Source organism: Triturus cristatus, chromosome 10 (genome assembly GCF_964204655.1).
Source record: "Triturus cristatus chromosome 10, aTriCri1.1, whole genome shotgun sequence".
In the NCBI taxonomy this organism is placed as follows: Eukaryota; Metazoa; Chordata; class Amphibia; order Caudata; family Salamandridae; genus Triturus; species Triturus cristatus.
The window spans coordinates 1,188,358,418-1,188,377,304 of NC_140593.1; positions in this window are offsets into that span (position 1 = coordinate 1,188,358,418).

The window sequence follows — 18,887 nt, forward strand, 5'->3', positions numbered from 1 at the left end:
CACGCGTCAGGGGGAAATCTTCCGACATATGACCATTAGCAGTAATGTGAGCCATTGGTTGGGTATAGAGGAGCCGGACCCAGGCACAGAATTTTGGCCCAAAACCCAGATGCAGTAGCACTGCAAATAAGAAGGGCCAATCGACCATGTCGAACGCCATTTGTGCATCCAATGAGAGCAGCACCGCCGGTTCCTGTAGACACTCCATCCGAGCCAGTACGCCGTGCAAGCGCCTCAAATTGAGGGCCGTGTTTCTGCCCGGCATAAAACCAGACTGATCCGGGTGTACGATTTCCAGCAAGTGTGGTGCTAGCCTAGTCGCCAATAGTTTCGCGAGGATCTTAGCCTCCGCATTAAGCAGTGATATGGGATGGTAGGAGGTACACCTATCAGCGGGTTTGCCCGGCTTCTGTATAGCCACTGTGGTGGCCGTACGTTGATCCGGCGGGAGTTCGCCCACCTGGAGACTGTCAGTAAACATGTTGAGCAGGTGAAGGGCAATAGTCCCGACCGTCCTCTTATAGAATTCGACCGGTATTCCATTCGGTCCTACCACTTTACCTGATTGTAGTGTTCCGATTGACGCCTGTATCTCTTCTACTGTGAGATCTGCCTCAAGTGTGCTCACTGCCTCAGGGGTAAGTTTGGGCTTATCAAGATCTTTCACATATGTCCGCGCTTCTTCCACTGTCATGGAGGAGGCTGAAGAGTAGACTGCTTGAAAGTTTCGTTCAAGGATATGCACTATCACGCGAGGATCAGTTGTTACCTGTCCCTCCCCGGAGATAAGCTGCGCTATCCATCTGGCACCTCTATCCCTTCTCTCTAGCCATGCCAGCAATTTCCCAGTTTTATCACTGATGTCATATATCTTGTGCCTTGTGGCTTCCAACTGCTGCTTGGTGCGCTCCGTGAGGTGCTCCCTATACCGTGTCTGCGAGACTCGTAGGTTGTGAGATGTCTCAGGAGTTGGGTCCTTGGCCTGCTGGGCCTCTGCCGTGTGCAGCTCCTGTTATAACGAGTGCAGTTCTAATTGCTTTTCACGCTTATGCGCTGCAATTGAGGCGATGGCCTGCCCTCTAAGGACTGTTTTATATGCCTCCCATAGGACAGTCGGGGAGTCAACAAGGAAACATTTTCCTGAAAGTAAAGGCTCGTAGCTTTCGTGATTGTCTTTCGGATTGCGGGGACTTGGAGATAGACGGGGTATATTGGGCAGATGCGGCGTCTTGTTAGGTGGTAGTTTGTGTATTGTAGGAGTATCGGAGAATGATCAGATATGCCCCTGGGTCTGATTTCTATGCTGTCTATATTCTTAAGACTACCTGCCGGCCCCAGGAAGTAATCTATTCTTGTTAAGCTATTGTGCACCTCAGAGTGGTATGTGAACTGTTGCATTGTTAAAAAAAAATATTTTTATTTGCATTTCCAACACAGAACATAAAAAGCATGTCACAATGTATTGTCCAAGAACGTGAAACAGGAGTAAACCCGTATACCCAGTTGAGACCGGGTGAATTATAGAATCCAAACAACAATGTCTCAACCAGTAATTGTAGCCATTGTCCTGATGATGACCTTAAGTGTATGAGGTCGAAACGCCGTCGACATCCCAGTGTAACCTACGGCCACCTAAGGATTCATACCTTATTGCAAATTATTCCTTGTACTTTTGTAATTTGTTCATGATTAATGCTGTTCTTTCACCTTGCGTCGCCCACACTGTATATATCACTAGTGTCACTGCACTCATCACTTGCACTGAGCACGGTCAGTACGCAATTGGTGTATGTTTGGCTACTTTAATTTGATTTAATTGTATTATAGTGCTGCTATAAGTTTTTTGTATAATAATAATTACAAAATAATTTTTTCTTACTTGGGTCTCTTGTTTCCCTCCTTGATGATTTATGCATTTCTTTAAAATTGTTCCTATAATTACTGGTTGAGACATTGTTGTTTGGATACAATGTATTGTCCATCACCTTCTACCCTGTCACTACCCTCCTTCCCCCTTCCCCAGCCTATCACAAAACCTAGCAATGCAATAATATAGAGGAAATCACCATCCACAGTGAACCTTAGCCGGCGCCAGAGCCCCCCACAAATGTTATGAGATTGACAGAATATCCCTCTCAACCCCTTCAAAGCCCCCCATCCATGCCATAATAGCGTCGCCATTTCCCCCACACTCTGGAAAATGTCTTCGGGCATCCTCTCGCTGTGTATGTAACTCTTTCTGCCGCCATATATATGTCCATCCCCCTCCTCCAATCGTCAAGCTTAGGGGGGTTCGGGGCTCCCCATTCCCGTGCTACGTCCCTCTTAGCCACCACTAATGTTAGTGTCAAGAAGATGAGATGGGGTCGGATCAGATCTATATCATTCGCTATCCCCAGTAAGACTAATTTGGCTCCATGGGTATGGGCACTTCAAGTATTTCCCCGAGTTCTCTCATTATCCTGGCCCAGTACCTTTGGAGAACCTCACATTTCCAGATGGTGTGGTAGAAGTTGCCCTCGGCGTGGCCACATCGTAAACAGCTAGGGTCGGTGGCCCGCCCCATCCGGTGTAGGCGGAGTCTATCATAGTAGACTCTGTGGAGTATCTTGAATTGGATAAGTCTGAGACGAGATTTTATCGCCACCTCCCTAGGGTGCATCAGGGCGGTTTCCCAATCGAGCGTGTCCATCTCCCCCACGTTCGATTCCCATACATTCTTCAATTTCACTAGTCCATCCGGAATGTTCTTAATTAGGGTTTTATACGTCAAGGAAACTAGTTTGGCCTGCACCTGATCCTGCAGCAAGTGGCCCTCCAGCGGGGCATATTCCGGCAAGGGGTCCGCCAGCGCCCCCTCTGCCTGCCATGCGTGACGTATTAGTGGAGTGCAGGCCGAACTCTACCTCCAAGTCCTGGAAGGACTTCAGGGCTCCCCGGCGCTGGAGGTCTCCCAACACAGAAATGCCTATATCGTCCCACCGCCGGAAGCCTTTCAGCTTATGCAACTCCCTTAGCCACGCACAATTCCAGATTGGGGTTTGTCTCGATGGTTTGTGCCACCATCCGATTTGTCTCGTCGCCCTGTCCCAACTCTCTACTGTCACCCTTGTTGCCGATAGCAGTGCCTTCCTCCCCTTCCCGCCATAGATATAGTGGAGGCATGAACGACGTTCTAGTTTCTCCCTCTCCAATCTATACGTGGGGTGATCCCCCGGTGCATGCAACCAATCGTTTATTGGCGCGAGATGTTCTGCCCAGTAGTATGCCTCCACGTTGGGGAGGGAAATCCCTCCATTGTACTGGTTTCTCTGTAGGGTCTCCATCACTATCCTAGGATGTTTCCCTAGCCAAAGCAGCTCTCTAAGCCCCCCATTTATTTCTTGGAAGACCTGACTCGGGAGGAAAAAGTATTCGTTTTGTAGCGCATAGAGGAGCCGCGGTAGAGTGATCATTTTATACATCGCTGCCCGCCCTAGCATGGTGAGTGGGAGGGTCTTCCATCTGCACGCATCCTCCTTAAAGTTCAGCAGAACCCTCCGGATGTTTTCTTTATAGGAGACAGCGCTACTTTTTGTTATGTAGATTCCTAAATATACAAACCCTTCAGTTGTCACCCGTAGTGCCTCAGGTATCGCCGACCCCAGGACTCCCTCCCCAGGAATGTATAAGACCGATTTATGCCAATTTATAGTGTAGCCTGAGCGTGACCCGTAGCGGTCCAGCCGAGAGAAGAGGCGCGGCATCGAGACTTCTGGGGATGTAACATACAGCAGGATGTCATCCGCGTATAGCGAGATTTTCTCCTCACTCCTCTCTCCTTGGCGAATTTTAAAACCCGCGATCTGCCTATCCTGCCGTACTTCACATGCCAGCACCTCTATGGTGAGGGCAAATAGCAGCGGAGACAGGGGACAGCCCTGACGGGTCCCTCTTCGTATAGGGAAGTCTTCCGAGAGAGTACCAAATCCAAACTTGATCAGTACGCTATCTAAAAAGGGCCAGTGGACTGCGTCAAACGCCTTTTCCGCGTCTAGGGAAAGAAACACGTGGGGTTCCTCTCTCTCACACACCTCCATTAGCCAGTTGTGTGTCCTCCGCAGTTTGTCTAGTCGTCCTATCTGGCAAAAAACTGGTCTGATCTAAATGAATTAGGCCTGAAACCACCTTACGAAGTCGGAGGGACAGTATCGTCGCCAAAAGTTTTACCTCTACATTCAATAACGAGATAGGGCGGTATGATGAGCACTCCTCCGGCGGTTTGCCCTGCTTATAGATAGGCACTATCGTGGCCATGCGGAGATCTGGCGGGAGCATCCCCTCCTCCAGCGCCCCATTGAATAACACCAATAAATGTGTGGTGAGGAGGTCTGCCGTTTTTTTAAAGAATTCCGCAGGGAATCCGTTAGGGCCGGGGGATTTCCCCGGGCGCAGCTTAGCTATCGCCTCCCGTACCTCTGTCACTGTGATCTCTGTCTCCAGACTTTCACTCTCCGCCGTCTCTAGACTGGGGGTCTCAACCTCCTCCAAGTACTGGCTGATCTCTGCTATCGTGCCTAGGTCTCTGGCCTCATAAAATGCCGCATAATATTCTGCAAAGGTCTGCGCTATCTGGGCGTCAGTTCTACAAGGCCGGCCGCCTGCACCCATCACCTGGTCTACCCATCTCGTCTCCTGTTCTCGTCGACTCAGCCATGCCAGCAGTTTCCCGGATTTATCCCCTACATTGTATAATCGATGCAGGGCAGCTAGTGCCTGTGTCCTGGCCTCATTACTCGTCAGATCCTTATACTGCTGTTGGGCGTCCAGCAGCCGCCGGAGCGCGGGTTCCCCCCCGCCCATAACATGTTGCTGTTCCAGTTCCAGAACATGCATCTCAAGGTCCCTAATATGCACCCTCTGCCTTCTCCTGTCCCCAGCTATCCTGTTTTGTATTTTATCACGGAGAACTGCCTTCATGGCCTCCCAAATCGTCACCCTCGATTCCACGGAGCCCAGATTTTCCACCAGATAGACTTTCACATCCGCCCTGAATCCCTATAATAGCTCCTTGTTTTGTAGGTCCCAAGCCGCCAGTCTCCAATTCCCAGCCTTTGCCCCTAGTCCCAGTCCCAACGTCACCAACAATGGGGAGTGGTCCGAGACGCCACGTGCTAGAAAGTCTGCTCGGCTCGTCACCTCCAGCACATGGCGGGGTAGGAAGACGTAATCCAGTCTGGAGTACACCTTGTGTGCCCCTGAAAAATAGGAGTACCCCCTAGCCTCTGGGTGAAGCCATCTCCAGGCGTCTGTCAGCCCTACCGCGTACGTAAAGTGTGTGCGAGGGGAGTGCCGTGGGGGGGCCAGTCGCTCCCCGGACCTGTCCAGTGTGGGGTGTATTACGTTGTTAAAATCCCCACCCACTACGTGCTGTGAGTCCGGCGTGTTCAGAATAATATCCGTCACCCTTGCAAGTGTTCTGGCCTGTAGCCTAGGGGGTGCATATACTGACACCACCGTCATCTTCTGGCCTTTCCATGTCCCCGTCACTCCAACATATGTACCTTGAGGATCCAACCAGGTGTCTAACTATGAAAGGGGGGGATTTCCGCACTAAAATGGCCACCCCCTTGGAACCTGACGTGAACCCTGCATGCAATAGTACCTTGTACGCCCCTCTAGCCAAAAAAACACATTGCGTCCCCTGTAGATGCGTTTCCTGCAACAGTACTATATCTGGGGCCTTCCGCTTAACTAAAGCCATGACCAGTCCCCTCTTTATCTTTGTACCCAGACCATTGACATTCCAGGTGAGGATTTTGACCGAGAACTGTTGCATTGTTGGGTGATGTCGCCTCCACAGATCCGCAAGCCCAAGTGCTTCGACAAAACTCTCAAGGCGCGACACTCCCGTGCCACCTGCTCGCGCAGGGTATCTATCAACAGTTTTGTCTATAATGGCGTTGAAATCTCCGCCAAGGATCAGCTCCCCCTCTGGTAGGTCAAGCAAAAACCCACTAAGCACCGGGAGCGCCATGGCGTGCAGTGCAAGAGGAATGTAAACAGAGACTATATTGAGTGACTATTGCTGCGAACCGCCCTGACTCATCAGTTTTAACTTTATGTATTATTAAAGGGGACTGTCTCCGCACCATTATACCCACCCCCCTGGACCCTGAAGAAAAATCCGAGGGCGCCAGCATCTTGTACCCCCATCTATCCATCGCCTTGCTAGTGGTGCCGGTAAGGTGGGTCTCTTGCAGTAAGACCACCGCTGGGGCGCACCTCTTGAGACAGTGCAGGACCAGACCCCGTTTAATTTTGTTTCCCAATCCACGCACGTTCCACGTGAGCAGGGAGAGAGGCTGTACTGGAGTTAAAGGGCCCACAGTGGATATCCCTTGTGCTGCGTCAGACATTACAATGGCTGGTGTAGCTTATAATTGGCATTACAGATTCACCGGCGCAAGTCGTGTGTTCTATATTGTTTGCTTGTACTGCGTATCTATATACTATTTCCATCATTAACTTGAACTTTTGAGAAAAACATTCAAACAGTCCCACCCCCCCAACTCCCTCCCTGCCATACGGACTCAAAACGCCCGCCACCCCAACTCAGCAGAGTGCTCAGAACCCAAACCCCAAAACATTACTTGCTTGCAATGGAGCGGGAAGTCCGAGGAAGACCGTTTACATCCCCTGTCCCAAAGTCCAGATGTACATACGTTTTAGCGTAACAGAGCAGCCACCGCTAGCCCCAACGGTCATCCAGACATACTGTGCACCATTAGTACAGGATAGACATGTATTGTCTCGCTATGCGGCTTCCCCCTGAGACTGTCCTGCCTCCTCCACCCTTCGGTCATGGCCAACGAGGTCCTCCGCCATTCCAGGATGCCGTCAACGCCTGTCCAAGCGCCCGGTGCTTTTCACCTGTTGCCACCCCTTGAGCCAATCGTGAGCCTCCTCTGGCGTCTCCAAGAACCATGTCTTCCTATCCGCCACAACCTGTAGCCGCGCTGGAAAGAGCATGGAGTAAGGTAGTTCTCGGGCTCTTAATTTCTTCTTGACCTCTAGGAAACTCCTCTGACGCGCCGAGACTGCCGCCGTATAGTCCGGGAAAAAGGACACCACTGAATTCTGCACCCGCAGAGGCGGCGCCACTCGGGCTGTTTGAAGAATGGCATCCCTGTCGCGGAAATTGAAGATGCGAGCCAGGACCGGCCGGGGGGGGGGTGCCCCAACTTAGGCCTGCCCCCAGGCACCCTGTGTGCGCGTTCCACAGAGAAGAAAGTGGAAAGCCCCCTAGGCTGCAGTCTGGCTTTTATCAGTTCCTCTACGTAGAGGTCCATGGCGGGGCCCCCTTCACTCTCTGGAATTCCCGTAATTCTAACGTTATTGCGGCGGGAACGCCCTTCCGGTCATCCAGTTTCGCCGCTATGCGCTTATTTTCAGCCTCTAGTTGCGTCACTTTTTGGAGTAGGAAGTTAGTGTCCTTCGTTAAGGTGGCCGTCGCTTGTTCCACTTCCGTGACTCTAGCGGACATTTTCTGGAAGTCCGCTCTGAGGAAGGTTACATCTGCAGAAATAGACCCCACTGTTTGCACATTGTTAAGGGCGGCCATGATATCTTCCAGTGTCACTTTGGGCGCTCCAGCTTCCTCCGAGACTTTATCTGTGCGCCCAGTCCGTTCCGGCAATGGGGGAAGAGTCTCTATTGTAAGCAAATTTATCTAGCTTTCCCTGCTGGTGCGTGCGGTTCCCTTTCCCACTCATCTTCGGGCAGATAAATGCTCTTTCTTACCTCTGCGCACCGTAGGGCAAATGGCGAATCAGGGATCACTGGGGAGAAGTCCCCATCTGCCGCTCAGCCCCCGGATCAGTGTTCTCTCAGGTGGGGGAGGGGGGGGGCAACACTGACCCAGTCCCCGTGGTTGTCACCTGTTCCCAGCAGGAATCACGTCTCCAGGCTCGCACAAGGGTCCGCCACAGCTCCACAGATTCGCTCTCCCTACCTCTTGCCCGCTCAGACCTCCCCAGTCGAGCACTGCAGCTTCCGTGGAGCACCTCGGGGTTCCGGTGCCAGAGGTTCAGTGCACCGCCGCCTGGCGACGCCGCCAGCTGTGTCCCGCCGGGTCCCCCGTCACATATGGCACAAAGGAGGGGCGGGTAGCCGGTTCACTCCTGTAGTAGGCTCCCCAGGCGCCTCACCAGGGGTGCCTCACGCAGTTCAGGGCACAACCTTTAGAGGCCCCGACCGGACCGGCACAGCAATTGCGGAGCAGCCCCTCGCCGCTCCTCACCGGCGCCCCGCAGGTCCCTCCGCCAGCCGCCCGCTTCACTTCATTGGTGCCAGCTCAGGGCCGCAGCTGGGATGCGGATGCCGCTTTGTCCGTCGGGCACCCACCGCCGTACCTGCAATCTCCGGCGCGCCTCCTGGGCGGCCCCGGGCCTGCCGCACAGCGCCCGGGCCGTTCCGCAAAATGTAGTCCCCGGTCTCGGCCGGCGCTGTAGGCCTCATCAGACGGCCCGGACCTCACGACGTTCTGGGCCACGGGGAGACTCCGGGGTCAAACCAGTCGGCGCCGCTACTCCTTGGCCCCGTGATGATGTCCTTTGGGCACAATATATGTCACAGATTAATGAGCGGATTTCAGGGGAGACAGCCTCACCCTCGGAGCTCCTTTAGGCTGCGGCCATCTTGCCTGGCAGCAAGCCACGCCCCGGCACTCAACAAATGTAAGAAATTTGTGTGGGGTACTTCTTTTGTAGTCAGGTCAGATCATAAGCCCCTTAAAGAAATTTTTGAAAAAAACGTCCTTGATTCTATCTCATCTAGGATAAGAAGGTGGGTCATTTCCCTGCAGGAGTATAATTTTATTTTTGAATATATTCCTGGAAGTACTTATGTCTCTGCTGACTGCCTCTCGCGTTTAGTGGACACTGTGAACTCAATGGACATGTTGTGTGAGGAAGGACAGAATGAAGAGTTTGATGTAAAGGTGTGTGACATAACTTTAGGTGCGATAAAAGAAGATGAGTGGAAGGATGAATTAAATAAAGATTCTGAATTGTTGGGTGTGATGAATTTGTTGTCAGAAGACAAGAATAACAGTCTTGTTAAACCATGGTCTTTAGTGTCTAATGAATTGGCCATTGTCAACGGCATCCTAACTAGAGGGACGAGATTAGTTCCACCTGAGAGTTTAAGGAGTAACATTGAAAAATGGCACACAAAGGTCATATGGGTATTTCAAAAACAAAAGAACGCATCAGACAAGTTTTTTGGTGGCCTGGTTTGGATCTTATGGTGGAACGTGCTGTTCTTGATTGTGTCCCTTGTTCTTTAAGTGATAAAATTCTCAAACCAAGGCAACCACCAATGGTTTGTAGGAAATTACCCATATGTCCATGGGACGAAGTGGCCATTGACATTGTGGGTCCTCTTCATGGTGAACAACAAACTCCTTATTTAATTGTTTTGATGGATTTATACTCTCGGTGGATTGAAGTTAGTTCAGTGAGGGATATCACAACTCAATGTATAATTACGTTTTTAGATTCTATTTTTAAACAAGAGATTTTTCCTAATTCATTACTTTCGGACAATGGTCCACAATTGTGTTCTGGTGAAATGGAGGATTATTTGCTTAAGTGTGGTATTGAACACAAAAGAATTTCGCTTTATCATCCAGAGTCTAATGGCGCTCTGGAGAGGCTGAATAAAACTTTGAAGGAAAGCATTCAACTGGCAAGAGTAAACTGCTTGAACTGGAGGAATGAGTTACAAAATCGCATTTCTGCTTATAGATTTACACCACATTCTTCAACTGGAAAGACACCATTTGAGTTATTCAGAGGATGATCTTCAAATACTTTGTGTCCAGGGTGGATGATTCTGGATAAAGGTCTCAAGAACAATGACATTGGTAAATAGAGAGATAAGGAGTTATCTCTTCAACAAAAAAGGAAGGTCTATGTTGATGCCCGCAGGTCAAGTAAGGTTATTAAATTCAAAATTGGTGACAAAGTCAAAATTAAAGCTCCTGTGGGGTGTCAGAACTGGTCAAAGTTCACCAATGTAAACAGGGTGATTAAACTTTTCAAAAATGCCGTTAAAACCGATGATGGGCGCATTTGGAACCATAGTCGTGTTTTTCATGTTGGAGTTGATAAAAAGTTTATCGCTGAGCCTGAATTTACTATTGGGGGTTTGTCTTATGCTTCTTCAGAATGTGAGCCTACTCACAAGAATAATAGGGTCTGCAAAAGCCCAAATTATCTGCATGATTTTGTGAGATTTTAATTTGGGTTTCCCTCTTTTATGTATTTTAGGGGGATGTAGGATTGGGTTTACTTTATTGTGTCCTTCTTATTCTTATTTTCAGTTAATCTTTCATTGCAAAACTGCATTTCAAATGTAAGAGGGAAGATGTGTGATATTGCCTGGCTCCACGTTCTATGTTCTCGTGTGGAACCAGGTCTACTGAGGGTTCTGGAGTTAGGCAGTTGGTGTTAGTGAGCCGATGGATGGGGTTTAATATTAAAGACTCTCTCAACTTCATTTGAACGTGTCTGCCCTACTTTGTCACACAGGCCACCCTCACATTTGTAACCTAACACCCTGCCTTCAGGATTGAAAGGCCTACCTTAAGGATGACTAATAGGTTTTAAGTGCAGTGACCTCAAATATCTACCACCAACTCACACAGGCTACAATGGCAGGACTGTAGTCACAGTTTGAGTGGTCTCTCATGGGTGGCATAATACATGCTGCAGCCCATGGAAGACCCCTGGTGTAACTATGTCCTGGTTACACCAGTACCCAACTGGGAAGGTACCAAGGTACTTACCACTGTCATATTTAGGGAGAAAGCACAGTGACTGGGGTCCCGATTAGCAGGATCCAGTCAGACTAGTCATAAAATAGAACACCACCAGCAAAAAGTGGGTGTAACAATGAAAGCAGATCCTACTTTCCTACAGATCCAAAGACAACTTGAGCTGTTTCCATGTTGCAATCACTCCAACATAAGCAGTGGTTTTGTTACTGTACCTCCTGCAGAGCCATGTCAAGTGCCGTGTTGCTTATGGCACACAATTAGGGCTGGGCGAAATAATTTCTTTTTCAATCCACAGTAAACAGATGCATAATTGCAGCCAGATTTGTTTACTGTAGACTGTCCACATCAGTCTATTTTGCTCTTTTTCTTCTATAGCTCTCCCTTCGATCTGCTGCTTCCTCCACCCTTCTCATATGTTTGTCCCCAGCACGCTGCCCCGGGCATGAGATCGGTTGTAGCACCATGCACAGACCTGCCGCCATATTGCCCTTTCCTTCCATTAAGATTCTCCAAACAGGTTAATTGGATTTAAATGATACAGAAGGGAATGCGGGGCATGAATGGCAAGCTAAAAGAATTGGAGAATCGCTCTTGCAAATATAACATACGTTTAGTAGTGGTTCCAGAGAATTTGAAAACAGATTCAGAAATGGTAAAGGCAGTCTCAAGTCTAATAGCGACCAATGTTCTCAACGAACCTGCTTTGAATTTGTCAATTGCTAGAGTAGACCGAGGAACCTCTTGGTATGCCAGCGAGAGACAGGAAAAGGCCCCAGACTATTTTGGTTTATTTCCAAGATTATAGAACACGATGGAGCGTACTGCGGAAAGCTATTCAGCTTAACACTTAAATGTGGAGCAAGACTTTTCCTTTCAAATTTTCCCTGACTTATCCTAAGAGACTTACCGTCGGCGACGGGAGTTTAAACAAATGCTAAGTGAATTTTAAGCTAAAGATTTACAAACTCTGCTGGGTTATCCAGGAAGGTTGAAGACTTTGTGGGAGGGCATATTTTAGATTTAATGCCTTCTCAGAGACAGAGGAAGCTAGAGATTTTCTGAAGAAAATGGGTGGGGACTGTTCCTCCAGGCTTTAGTCATGAGGGAATTTAACTGTTTTGTGCTCTCTGAGATTTTTAGCTAAGTCACAGTTAATAGTAGGAGAAGGATGGGTGAGAGATGAGAACAGCCAAAGCAGTCAAAGGTGTACGACAGGTGCCAAAACATCACACTTTTACATGCAGGAAGGTGGAGGGTCTTGCAATTGGGGACAATACGCATGTTGTGGAGGCAGAGACTGTAAAAGGGTTGGTTGGAAGGGGACAAGGTGTGGTATAAGGTGGAGTCTGAGCTGGGGGAGGGAGAGGTGGGGATTGCAGCAGGAAAAAGAGATACATGGTAATGCAGTTTTGTGCAAGATTAGTGAGAAAGGAATGAGGCAGCAACTAGATGGAGCAGATCAAATGCGACTGTCAAGTCAAGCCAAGAATTTCTCAGCACTTTAAGAAGGTTAGTTTTGTTGAATAGTTGTACAATATATAATGCATGCATTTTATAACGTATGCACCTTGGATAGAAAAAAAACAAGGCAGCTTTGTTTTGATGTACTTCATTTTGCCTTTGATGGCATAAGCACTTTCGTGTAGAATGAAATAATTTATACTACGCTCACGGGGTTTTCTTTCAAAGCTAATGGGTTGAACAGTAGGTGGGAGAAACAAGCAGTAGAGGTTTGGGTAAAAGGGCACAAACCAACAACAGTATTCTTGCAAGAGACTCGTATTCCTTCTGGTAAACTGAATACGTTTAGTATGTTTAAAGCTCGGGCAGGTTATAAGTGTTTCTTTCATACATGGTAGTCCAATTCCGAAGGTCGATGGGATTGTACGAATTGCTCGATTGGCCCCTTCAACCAACGTTAGTGTGTATGCCCCTGTAAATTAATATAGGAGGGAATTTCAATTACCTTCAGAGATCGGCCTTGACACTACTAGAACTAATAAGGAATTTAAACCAAAAACAGCAAGAATTCTTAAAGGTATAACAATGTTCAAGCTAACCGACCCATCGAGAGAGGTCTTCTGGATAGAAGGAAATTCTCCCGTCTCTTTATAGATATAAAATGTGATCCGTATTGGGTTTTTTTAGGTCTCGCCTGACCCAGCGCATGCGCTGGTCTGGCGAGACTTTTTGAGAGGTCTCCAAAAAGTGCTACCAGGCCAGCCTAGAGCTACAGTGCATGTGCGCAGGCGCGCTTGCCGCGCTTGCCGCGATTACTTTCACTTTCGCGGCCGCACGGCCGCTAGGCATAGCCAATAGGTCTCGCTTTTGGGACCTTATAAGTATTTAGTTATGCAGCTGTTGCATGGCTAAACACTTATAAGGTCCCAAAGGCGAGATCTATTGGCTATGCCAATGCTAGTCTGACTTCTCCTGCGCTTAGGTTTAAAAGATTCAATATGCAGCCAAATGGGTTTTCAATTCACTCAGGATTAGAAATTGAAATTTAGGGCTGCAAGCTAATGTTTAAAGCCCGAAGATGAGTCTTTAAGTTTATCTAGAAGATGAGAATTGGATTGGAACCTGTAAAGTTGAGATTCAGAATTTTCCTTTTATAGAATAAAAGTACTGCTTCTGCTACTATGGTCTGGAATTCCATGAACACCTCTTTACAAGCCTTCCTGATCTCTAGAGATAGATTTCATTACCAATCTGTTGGAGGCTGGCTTAGTATATGGTGCACACTTATCTGAGTGAAGCACCTTGCACTAATCCAGGCAACCCTTATGGTGATTTTAGTGGTCTTAGACAACCATACAAAGCTTTCTAAGTGATAGCTGGGGAGAGCAGCCTTCAGGCTTATCCAGGAGGAGAGTTAAGCAGCTTGTTTTACCAGATCTAATCATATAGTGTAGGTTAAATGAAACAGAACCACACAGTGTATATATAAAATATATCTATTTATTACACAACACTCACTAACACATTGGTATATCTCCTACCCAGAGATATAAAGACAAATACACAATTCTTCATTTGCAAATATGGAAGGTAGCACAAAATGGTCTCCAGCGGGAGGCTAAACCATATACTAAAAAAGTGGAATGCAAACTGCGACCGAAGTCGGGACTTAGACCAGGAGACTCAGAGAAGGTGGGGACAAAAGGAGCCACCCAAAGTAAGGACCCAGGAACCCCAAAGAGGATGTGTGCAGAGTGGAAACACAGCTGCGTACTCAACAGAAGTCAACAGGAAAGTTGCAGTCGCAGTTTTGAAGAAGGATGACCCTTCCCAATGGACCCTGAAGAAACACTGTGGAAGACAGAAGGTTAGAGAGTCATCCCACCCATGGATACCGCAGGAACCAGGACCTACACCAGGGAAGGTGCGATGTGACGTTGCAAACTGACGTAGGCCACAATTGAGGACATCAGAAAAGATGTCGCTGGCAAAAACTTTGCAAAAGGCTGGTGGAATCCAAGGGTGGATTCTTGAAGAGGAGAACCTGCAAGCAGAGGGGACAGAGCCTATGCCACTCGGAGGTGACCAGGAGGCACGGAGGAGCAATGCCCATCGATGTCGGAAGGTTCAGGAGTGATGACGGTGACCTTGTTGCTGCAGCTGTGAGGACCAGGCGACGCTGAGGTAGGCCAGGAGCCATGCACGAGTTGTACCAGATCAGAAGTTGAGAACCAGGGGGTCGGTGTCAGGCTGGAGCAACAACAAGCCTTGGCAGCTGCAACAGATGTGGAAAGCGAAGAAGGGTCAACAACGGGACCAGCAAGGTCCAAAAGACTCACCATAAGCAGGAGAGCCAGAGTAGGCCCCAAGCAAGCCAAGGAGTCCACTGAAGCAGGAGAAGACCCTCAAGAGAATCCACAGGCCGAAGGCACAGGAGTCACAAGAGGACCTCAAGCAGCTCACCACAAATGAAGGCCCATAGTGCAGACGATGCAGGGAGGACGTTGTTCTTGACAGGAAGAGATGCTGGAGCTTCTTGTAGCTCAAAGATCTCTGGAGTGCAGAGCCAACAAGCCTTGGCAACAGCAAGTTGAAGCGGTACACAGGGGTTTGGTCCCAACGGTTCCGATGAGGGATACTGGCATCAAAATTGCAGAGAGGGCAGGTCAGGCCTGGCCTCGAGGGAGTTGCAGAACCACCACCTGTATTGCTGAGCCTTTTAAAGTCCATGGGACATCAGGAGCAGCAGACCGGTCAGCTTTGTTGCAGTGCCTGCAGATGCAGGGAAGTGATTCCTTCGCTACAAGGGAGATTACTTCTGGTGTCTTTGAAGCCCACAGGTCAGTTGAAGATCCTGGAAGAAGCACAGACGACGAAGAAGACTTGCAGAACAGCGAGATGAGGAGCAGCAGGAGTCTTCCTTGATGGTTCAAGGAAAAGTCCAGTGAAGTCCAAGTGTCCAGGTGGTCGAAGAGTGACATGGGTTCGGACTTGAGTCTTGTCCCATGAGGACCAACCCACTGGTAAGCCCTTAAATAATCCAGTAAAGGGGGTTAGGATGACTCAGGGGTCCCTACCTGAGAAGGGGCTGGATAGCCCATGTCCTTTGTCCAGTTTCGTGCCTGAGCGGGAGTTAAGGGCTCCCTGAACTGGTTCAAACCAGAGTATGCCAGGAGGGCACCAAATGAGCCCTTCCAAGCATTTTGGTGGTTGCTGGCCAGCAGCACCCCCCCCCCAATACACGAAGTCCTGTCTGGGAGGTGGTCACACCCCCCTGTGAGAGGAAGCCTATTTTTCTACCTTCCTCTGCTCAAGCTGAGCTCAGCCGCAGGAGGGCAGAATCGTGTCTGGGGTCGTCAGCAGCACTAGCTTGCTGGCAGACCCTGGAAAAGACTGTTACTGGGAGTACTTGGGGCTTCCCGGAGGAGCCCCTCAGTCCAACTTGTTTGATACCAAACATGACCAGGGTCGACACGGCCACAATATAGACAGACATTGCATAATGACAGATGGCCACTTTATGTATTAAAATGGCTGACCGCACTTACAAAGCTGGAGAATCGACTTCAGGGTTTGTAGGGGTGTCCTGTTCATGCAGGGGCACCCACACACTTATAACACAGCACCCTGCCTTCAGGATTGAAAAGCCTGCCTTAGGGATGACCTAGGTTTTAAGTGTAGTGACCTCATATATAAGCACATCTTTGACTGTCCTAACTAGTGGTAGCAACAGCTTACACAGCCTGCAATGGTAGACCTGTAGTCACAGTTTGAGTGCTCTGTCATGGGTAGCACAATACATGCTGCAGCCAATGGGAGACCCCTAGTGTACCTATACCCTGGGTACCTTAGTACCATATACAAGAGACTTACAAGGGTACACCAGTAGAATGCAATAACTCACAGTGTAGTAGGACTTAGGGGTTCACCATCTACAATTCGAACGTTAGGGAGCCAAGGTCCAAAGTTATATCAGCAGTTTCTCTGGAGCGTCCCAGATTTGGCCGGGAGCAGGATGCTGGGAGAGTAAGTAGAGTGCGCGCTACGAAGAAGTGGGAGGCTCCTTAAAACAGGCTGCACAGAGGGACTTTTAGGCAAGTCAGAGGGCACTCAAATGAGTGAAGGGGTTGCAAGGGCCTGGGGACCACTGGCGCACAAAGATTTTAGAGATTCCCTGGCCATTGAGGCTTGGTGCAGAGCAAGTAGGTGATCCAAGCTATGGTGTGCAAAGTGCACTTTTGATCAAGTGCAAACACCTCAGAGGATCTGGTGGAGGACAGCTGGGCCACTCAGCAAGTTGTTATCAAAGCTGCTGACGTCCCTCAATGGGTGCTTGGTCTTCAGGCAGTTGGAGTCCGGCTTGGACTTTTGTTGTAGGTCTTGGGTTGCAGGTGTCCGGTACCCCTGGGTTGGTGCTGCTTGGCTCTGGAAGATCCTGGTGCCTCTAAACTTGGTGAGGAGTCAGAGTTGATCCTTCAGAGCTGTTGTACCTCCTCCTGGGCAGTTGCGGCATCAGTGGGGCTGCGACTAGACAAAGGACATTTGAGTATCCTCCCTTCTGTCCAGCTCCTCCTCTGGGAGGGACCCCCGAGTCGTCCCAACCCTTTCCTTAGGGTACCTAAGGGCACCCCTGTGGGTGGGTCCTCAGATTCATCATGGGACAAGACTCAACCCTGAAACAACGCCAATCTTGAATCATCTGGACACTTGGACTTCGAATGGAACCAACACTGCACCAAGGAAGACTCCTGGTCCCGCTGTTCTGCAAGTCTTCTTCGTAATCTGTGTCTGTACTTCATCAAGTTTCTCCTGTTGGAATAGAAATGTTTTAGCCGAAATCTTTATGCATTGCATGTCTTAAGTTAGCATTCGAGGCATCATTTTGTTATTGAGCCACCATTTTGAGCCATGATCAAAACTAACTTCTGTCTCACTCTGTCCGCCTCAGCAGAAAGCAGCTGCAATATTTTTTTTAATATTTCTCCAAGGTTGAGCTTCGCTGTACTAATGAGTAGACTGTTTTATCATCACATACCTTTCTCACTAGAGAAGCCTGCTTCCACCCTTAGAATGTAAAAGACACACAATTGATGGACGGAATGCAGAACAAATCAAAACATTCTCCCCCAGTCAAGAGATCTGGGTTAAATCCATAATTCTTTTGCTCAACAGGCCACCCCAGTTTAGACCTGGCAATATGCAAATCAGTCTTGACCCTGTGCCTCATGGGAACAGTCCAGCCCGAACTGCCAAGCCAGATCCTCCCGAGTGGGAAGGGTATGCCCAGATGTGGGTCCCTTGCTCTCCATGCCACTGGAATCAAGCTATCCTGGCTGAAGAGGGGTGAAACCCCGAAACCAGTCCTAGGATGCTTGTTTCCAGTCCAGGGAGGACTTGGCTTGGCAGTTCGGGCTGGACTGTTCCCATGAGGTACAGGGTCAAGACTGATTTGCATATGGCTGGGTTCAAACTGGAACGGCATGGTGAGCAAAAAAACGATGGATTTAGGCCCAGATCTCTGTACTGGGGTGAATGTATGACATTGTTCTGCATTCTGTCCATCAACTGTTTTTGTGCATTTGTCACCCCGAGTGGGAAGGGTATGCCCAGACGTAGGTCCCTTGCTCTCCATGCCACTGGAATCAAGCTATCCTGGCTGAAGAGGGGTGAAACCCCGAAACCGGTCCTAGGATGCTTGTTTCCAGTCCAGGGAGGACCTGGCTTGGCAGTTCGGGCTGGACTGTTCCCATGAGGCACAGGGTCAAGACTGATATGCATATGGCTGGGTTCAAACTGGAACGGCATGGTGAGCAAAAAAACGATGAATTTAGTCCCAGATCTCTGTACTGGGGTGAATGTATGACATTGTTCTGCATTCTGTCCATCAACTGTTTTTGTGCATTTGTCACCCCGAGTGGGAAGGGTATGCCCAGACGTAGGTCCCTTGCTCTCCATGCCACTGGAATCAAGCTATCCTGGCTGAAGAGGGGTGAAACCCCAAAACCGGTCCTAGGATACTTGTTTCCAGTCCAGGGAGGACCTGGCTTGGCAGTTCGGGCTGGACTGTTCCCATGAGGCACAGGGTCAAGACTAATTTGCATATGGCTGGGTTCAAACTGGAACGGCATGGTGAGCAAAAAAACGATGGATTTAGGCCCAGATCTCTGTACTGGGGTGAATGTATGACATTGTTCTGCATTCTGTCCATCAACTGTTTTTGTGCATTTGTCACCCCGAGTGGGAAGGGTATGCCCAGACGTAGGTCCCTTGCTCTCCATGCCACTGGAATCAAGCTATCCTGGCTGAAGAGGGGTGAAACCCCGAAACCGGTCCTAGGATGCTTGTTTCCAGTCCAGGGAGGACCTGGCTTGGCAGTTCGGGCTGGACTGTTCCCATGAGGCACAGGGTCAAGACTGATATGCATATGGCTGGGTTCAAACTGGAACGGCATGGTGAGCAAAAAAACGATGAATTTAGTCCCAGATCTCTGTACTGCGGTGAATGTATGACATTGTTCTGCATTCTGTCCATCAACTGTTTTTGTGCATTTGTCACCCCGAGTGGGAAGGGTATGCCCAGACGTAGGTCCCTTGCTCTTCATGCC